The following is a 7912-nucleotide window of genomic DNA, read 5'->3' as shown; positions in this document are numbered from 1 at the left end:
TGGTGAGAGGACACAACACAGTCCCACATTTTTCCTGATTTAAACCATGTAGCATTCCCTTATTCTCTGTGCACTATTGCCTCTTGATCCATGCACAATGAAATGTTCTGGAATTCCCCTTCTTCTCAAGGCTATCCATGCTTTGGTATGATTCACACACCCAAATGCCTCGACATTGTCAATAAAACACACATGAGCACCTTTCTGGTACTCTCTGTTTTCAACCAGGTATAAAACATCCCCCCCACCTTTTAAAAGCACTCAGTGGGTCTTTTGCCAGTGACCCACTGAACCGTCAAAAAGGGCAGATTAAAAAACACCACTTATGGGTGAAGAGGCAACATGTCATGTTGTTCAGCTTCAATCAGTGATGTGACAGAAAAAAAAATCTTCTCAATGGTTCCTTGGCCTCATTCTCATCATAACCCAAGTATTTCTTCAGAGAAACTTTCTAACCTTCAGACACTAGATTTCCCCTCGAAGGTTTAATTAGTCTTAGGTGACACCTTCAAGACAGCATTGCTATTCATCCTGTGCAACATCTGTTAACTTGTCCACTTCACGCAGATTGAAATTCCTTGTGTCTTCCTAACTCTCAGCATAATACCAGTCACGGATAGATAAATAGATGATCAATAGATAGATAGACCGATTTATAGACAGAAAAAAGATAGATAGGTAAATAGGTAGACAGATAGAGTGAGCGGCTGGAGGAAGAGCTGGAAGTGCACATTGATATAAAATTATATTAAATAGTGTGATGCCTTACATAATGTTCTATAATTTACCTCTATATTCTCATACCCATAGCAATGGCTACCCAGAAACTCACAGAAAAAAAAAAACTCATGATTAAACAGTTTATTGAGGAAGTTGAAATGTTGTAACACCAGTGAGAAATATTCAGAATAGTTTTACTAGGATGTGTTATAAGGTTTCAGGTCTGCTAATACATAGCCTAAGAGGAAATCCCACTCTGTTGTTAGACTGAGCTGGCAGGCACACAGCACTTCCAAGGGTGACCAAATCCAACTTTCCCAGTTAAGACCCTAGAGCAGTGACTCTCAAGCTTCCTAATGCCTCCACCCTCTAATACAGTTCCTCATGTTGTGGTGACCCCCAACCATTTTTTCCCAAAGGATAACCCCCCCCAAAAAAAAGCCCCACTACCATGGAGTGAACTCCAACTTATAGAACCCAATAACAGTGATTCTCAACCTTCCTAATGCCGAGACCCTTTTGTATATTTCCTCATGTTGTGGTGACCCCCCAACCATAAAATTATTTCGTTGTTACTTCATAACTGTAATTTTGCTACTGTTATGAATCAGACAACTCCGGTGAAAGGGTCATTTGACCCCCAAAGGCATTGCAACCCACAGGTTGAGAACTGCTGCCCTAGAGGCACCCCAATCTGCAAGGCAGTCTTCTGAACAAAAGCACTCAGTTGAACTTGACCCTGGAGAGAAGTCCATCAATCACTCCATGTCCTAGCTCCTGGTTTTGCTGCTGCTCCTCTGATGGTATAGCCCTAAGTGGGTTCAGAAGGTTCACTGTGCAGAAATCTTGAATCCAAAAACATGCACTCCACAGCTGCCATTTGCTGGTAATGAAATCCCCTCCCCTGTTTTTCAGAGGGCTCATTGTATATATGTCAGGATGCCATTCCAGGGAATCCTATTTACAATTACAAATAGGTGAGTCATATGAAGATCTTTCCCCACCTTCTGACAGGACCTTATGCAGGGAAAGGTTGTTTGGTGGGCGTTAGAGACTTTGGCTAGAAGAATCACATTAAATAATCCATTGCCCCTACAAGTAGCTCAAAATCATTTTCAATGCAGAGACTGGCTATATAAAGATTTCTGTTGTTAAGCGCTGTCTGGTTGTTATGATTCATAACCATCCTATGTTCAGCAGAAAGACAAACACTACCCAGTCCTGCTGCAGTATTCTCACAAGCACTGCTGTGTTTGAATCCATTGTTGCAGCCAATACATCTTATACCAATTCATCTTCTTTTTTACTGACTATCTACAGAGGGAGGAAAGGAGGAGAGAGACCCTCACAAAGTTGTGCATGTGGTTAGGTTACACCTCTGTGATCAGATGTCAGGTTGGAGCCTTCTCCTGCCTCCTGTAGCTGGAGAAGTGAAGGATTCAAATGACAGTTTGCTGACTACTAGGTAGGATGCATAGGCGGTAAAGCAGGCTCAAGTACAAAGCCAGGTGGCTAGCCAGATGCAGAATCCACACAAAGCAAAAAGCAGGCAAGGTTCTCCACAGTTTTCACATTTTTTGGAAGTAGGCCACACTTCTAAGGAAAATTCCTTTCAATTGATTGGCTGCTCACAATATATCTCATCATCTCTTTCCACAGATATAGTCTATTTGATTCCAGTGTATTCCAACTGGCCAAGTCAACTTGAATAGTCATTATTTATATTATTGAAACTAAAAGTATTTGTAATGAAGATGTTTTGACCATGCAAAATTCTGCTGTTCACTCTTCCAATTTCTATGATTAAGACCATATTGCCCAACTTCTAATCCTTCACTTTAAAAAAATCATTTTATTGACATATAATTTATGTGCCATACAATTCAAAGATTTAAATATATTAAAGGAATTGTACAATCATCACCACAATAGATTTTAGAACATAGTCTTAATTTTTCTACCCCCTCTTTATTAGCTCCCCATATAATAACTTTAAATAACTATCAATCAAGTTACTCTCTATAGATTTACCTAACCTGGAGTTCACATAAAGAACATCATACAAAATCTCTCACAATGATAACAAAATAAAACACAGAAAGTCCTCAATTCAAGAGCAAGCAGAAGATAAATAGAAAATACAACAAATCAAAAATGAGTCAAAAGGGAAAGCAAATGATAACTTGTTAAAATTCAACTTAACTATGTCGGGAGTAATTCGCTTATCCATATATGCTGTCTAAAGGAAAGGCGATTTACATTCCTAATCAAGCACCAGAGGCTTAATCCACAAGGGAACTCTACAAGTGGAGTTGGGGCTTTCACTGCCCCCCCCCTCAGTCTTCTGCAAACCAGGTTCTCCGAACCCTAATCCAATTCCTTCCTCCCTTCTTGGTCTTGTTGTTTATGATCCTTGGGACACGCGGTTGGTGTATTTCTTCTGTATGGACGTAGCGGAAGTCTCACATAGAGGATGTTTTGTTGTAAGATCAACTTTTAAGACCCCAGACCCCACTCTTTGTGATAGTTGGGCACTATATCTAACTTCTTCACCATATTTTCTTTCTTTTCTCCAACTTTTGCACTTCAATGATCAGTTATTATTAGTGCATCTTGATTCATGTTTGGTTATTTTCAGACTTGAGAAATTGGTTAAAAAATCTTCAATTTCTTATTCTTTGGTATTAGTGGTTTATGAATATATTTGAGTAATGGTCATATTAGCTTAAATTTATGTGGGTGTATGGTCTTATTCCATCATGATAGAGAATTTGGAGAGCCTTTGAAATAAGAATGTCAGATGTACTAATATCTAATATTCCTTGGTTAAACAGAATTAATATAAAATTTGACAAAATAAAATCGAAAGATCTAGGACATACATCCCTTCCATTAAAAATGTAGACATTTAACATAAAACTTGGTGCAATAATATATTACTGCCAACTAATCATTATTGGTGGACTGAGTTGAAGGTCATTTCCTGTGTTACCTTTTTTGGTAGCATTTACAGATTTACACTATATTCTTGTTTTGAGTTTTGAAGCTGTATAAGAGGCTTCAGCAGAGATAGTTCATGCTAAGAGAATTGAGCATATGAGACAGAAAGAAATACTTTTCATGATGTCCAAGTAAACTTTTTCATCAAACCTGTAGAAAACTTTCAAACTGTTCTAATTTTTACCAATGAATCTAATTGACCTGGATTAAACTGCAGGGAAGATGAGAATATAAATTCCATTCCTTTTATCCCCTGTAATATAAGGGTCTGTATTCTTTCCAGCTGTAATAACCTCTAGACTTCAACAAAATTGAAAACCTTTAAATAGCCTTTCACAACCTTTCAGTGGAGTAATGAAGTTTTAAGCGCTCACTGGGGATTTTTCAGTTCAGAAAATCCTAAGCAGCGGTAGATATTAAAATCTGATGTTTACTTCAAATCTTTTACAGCCTAATGGGTTTTTCTGACAGTGTCATTTTTAAAAGGTTGTGTTTCATTTATTAATACAGTGTACTCATGCTGGAAATCTTTCTTCTTTAAAGACTCTGATGGGAGTCTTCTGGTTAAACCTTGCTTGAAAGCCAGAGGGATCAACAGGGACAGGGAAAACTGACTGGCAAAAGGACTTGCGAAGGCTGCAGGCAAGCAGGTTGTTTGGGGTATCGAGATGGAAAAGTCCTTTACTTATGATTTAAACACTGCAGGAGGTGAAAAAACAAATGCAGGATGTGGAACCCTGTGTGTACCTAATTATGAGGATATGAGTCACTGGAGTTGACACAGTTGTTCACCAACCAAAAGGTCTGCCCAGGAAATCCAGCTGCTGGATAAACTGATGGGAATTTTACTACTCTCTGACTTTGTTCTACCAGGAGCCAGTGGGTGGGTATTTGGAAGCCAAGGAGAAATTGCAGGGTAAGCAACAGGCAGACCCACAGTTAGGCAGAGGCTCGGTGTGATTTGGAAAGATGCCATTTTACATATCATGTGTCTGAAACACAGGCAAAGCTTGAGTGAGCTACAACCAAGGGCTTATAAAGCAATCCATTTTAAATATGCTTAATGTTGCTGCATAGTTAATAGGTGTTTGTAAGGGAAGAGTGGGAAGTGGAAGGGTTTATTTTCATCAACCGTGATGCAGTCAAGTGAGTCTGAGGTGTATATATTATCCAGTGTACTATGCGAATTTAAAAATAAAGATACCGCTTCAGAACATAATTAAAAATGATATTGTAAAGGAAAGAAGCTTGATGGTCGTAAAGGATGGGTAGCTTGTCATGTTTTCCATCTTCACATTTCACAAATAAATACTTGGTTTGGCTTTGCTTTGTTTTGTCTCATATGCACACGTGAGATTTGGAAATATTCCAAATTTGGAATCTTGCCTTAATGGTTAAAGAAAATTTCAGAAAACATCAAATATGTACTCAATTATCCTTTTAATAATTTTATAGTAGCATGAGGATTCATTGTTACTGTTTGAAAGATGATCATAATTTTTAGAAGCCTTAGGAATTTAGATAAGCAAAACAAAAGCCAAAATCTCTTATAATCCCAAAATCCGTAGAGAAAATCATTCTGTGGTATATGACCTTTCAGCAAGTTTCATTTAATGTTGTCATGAAGTTGTTTGTTTTTTTTGCATGCCTCCATGTCTTCTATAACATGATGGTTCCTTAGTAGTTTGTTGGTTATTTTGTTGAAAAATGCTGATAAGGGACAAAGAGTCATGATAAATGATTTTTCTGCTTGAAAAACTCCTGATTAGCTCTGATTCTGACTTCTTAACCAATATCCTACCTAGTTTATCAGGAATCTGTAGTTTATCACCATCTTGATATTCTTCAAAGAAAGTTTATCATCTCTCCTTCCAGTTTTCCTTTCAATCTGTGGCAGGTAATCAGCATCTTATATGTTTCTTACTTATTTTTCTCATCCAGCCCCTAAATCCTAATAGTCAATATGATGCATTCATTTCTTTCTAGCATAAGGTGCCTACCACTAGTCCAAGCATCCAGTCTCTCACGCCCAGTCTACTGTCATACTCTGTCTCCTTTCTTCAAATGTCAGATCATTGTGCCTCTTCTTACTTAAGTTATAGATTAATTTTTCCACATAATTAGCCCCTTAAGAACATTTATTGCATGCTCACTATGTACCATACAATATAATAGACACTGGCAATTTGAGATGTAACTGAATAGTTTCTTCCTGAAGAACAGTACAGAACCAACAGTCCAATAATCACAAAATAGTGTTCCTTTTTTGTAATTGAGGCATATACAAAGTACAGTAGGAACACAGAATAAGGATCATATAAACACATTTAAAAGAGTTGCTTCTATCATATAATCTGTACCTTTACCAAAATATTGAATAAAAATTGTATGAATTATTTTAACTATGCCCTATATTCTAATCTAGAGCTCCTGTAACAAAAATACTACAAGTAGGTGGCTTTAATGAGAAGAAATTTTTTCTCTTAAAATTAGGTGACTAAAAGTCCAAATTTAGGACACTAACTCAAGTGGAAGACTTCCTCTGTTGGATCACAGTTTAGGAGTAAGATCCTTGCCTCCTTTCAACATCTGTGGACATAGTATTACTCAGGAGTTTTCCCTGTGCCTTGGCATCCATGACCGCTTGGGTTGAGGAGGTTCCCAGCACAGGGACTTATGGTCCAGAAAACACTCTTTTTGCCTGGCTGTTCTTTCTGGTGGTAACACTCCCCTCGTCTCTGCTAATATTTGTTGCTCTTTAACTCCTATACAATGGTACAGGCCACATTTGGGGACCTCACTTCATGTCTGACCAGGGCTGTGATATGGGTATGAGTGGTGACTCAACCCTAATACTCTTACACACATCAGATGCGCACATCAGATCACATCATGGAGAATGATTACGTCAGTACATCGCTGCCAAAACACGTCATGACATAACTGTAAATGAGAATTATGACCTAGGAAAATTCATCCATATTTGGGGGGATGGAAGACACAATTAAATCCATGAACCTTTGTATATAATCTCAGTGTACATTTCTACTTTTCTGACTAAATCAAAGGGCCTGGAATTTGACAATGCAGTTTTTATTTTTAGTTGTTTCATTTATGTGTGTGTGTGTGTGTATTCTTCCACTTTCCAAGAGATTCTATGATCCTTACAGGCAAGGAACATCCCTTCAACTCATTTATCATTCAAATGGTACAAAGTGAAATTCTAATGAGCAGTCTCAGAGATGGTACTATGTATTTAGAATGTGCCTGGGGCATGACTGTCATGATACCCAGCTTCCTTGAACATAAAGTCTCAGGAAGAGCTGTGATTAATATTTAATCCAGAGAGATATTTACTACTAAGGGAACACATAACAGCAGAATCTAACAGTTTATAATGTCACTACCCTGAGATAGTTGCATGGAGGAGGAGTAATGCCAACTTCTTCAAGAGAAAATGGCAGGTGGTAGATCAAACAGCAAGCAAAAGGATTGGAGGGCAAGACAAGCAAATCATAATTGAGGACCTAGAAATAAAATTTAAAAGCCATGCACTCTGAGTGGAATATACAATAAGGGGAATAAAAGATAGGTAGGTGAGGATACAATCATGTTAAAGACTCTGGATTTACTCATAGGAAAATGGGGAGTCCTTAACGGTTTTTTAAGCATTTGGATGTCAAAAGCATGTCTGTGTTCAGAATGGAAACTCAGAGAAAGTGGAGAATACAATGGGAAGGGGCAACAGAGGATCACAGAAAAATTTTAGAAAGCTGTTGTAGTCTAGAGACGATGATCATAGTTTGTAACAGGTGTAGTTGAAAACACTGGAAATTTTAAAGTGGCCAGAACATGGTGTCAAGATGTAAAACTATTCAGCCTCTGATTAGTCTTGAAAACTGCAGTTTTTTTGAACCAGATCGACTTGGTTCAAGTTTAGTTTGGTTCAAGCTCTTTGCTTGCCGGGTGGTCTGAACTGCATTATTTAGCTTTAAGGCAAAAATGATGATTGTATTGGGTTTACAGAATTTCGGGAGAGGTTGACTTCAACAAGAAAAAATGGGCAAATCAACTTCATGCTGGATGTGATCAGCTACTGTTAGAAATTTTTCATATGCCTGTTCTTTACATGAGAGTCCAGCAGAGCCAGTATAAATTTTCCAAAAAATCATGGAAATCATAGTCTTTTCTT

At 37.8% G+C, this 7912-nt stretch overlaps 1 non-coding gene across 1 annotated transcript; it reads left to right on the top strand.

Moving 5' to 3' along the window:
• The first annotated feature begins 245 nt into the window (after positions 1 to 245).
• LOC142452214 (small nucleolar RNA SNORA21) lies at positions 246 to 381 on the top strand. Its single transcript, XR_012785243.1, has one exon. It is a non-coding gene; the product is annotated as a small nucleolar RNA SNORA21 (small nucleolar RNA).
• The last annotated feature ends 7531 nt before the right edge of the window (positions 382 to 7912 follow it).

This window comes from Tenrec ecaudatus, chromosome 6, assembly GCF_050624435.1.
Source record: "Tenrec ecaudatus isolate mTenEca1 chromosome 6, mTenEca1.hap1, whole genome shotgun sequence".
Classification (NCBI taxonomy): domain Eukaryota; kingdom Metazoa; phylum Chordata; class Mammalia; order Afrosoricida; family Tenrecidae; genus Tenrec; species Tenrec ecaudatus.
Note: the sequence above shows the minus strand (reverse complement) of the source record. Positions and strands in the feature narration are given on the sequence as shown.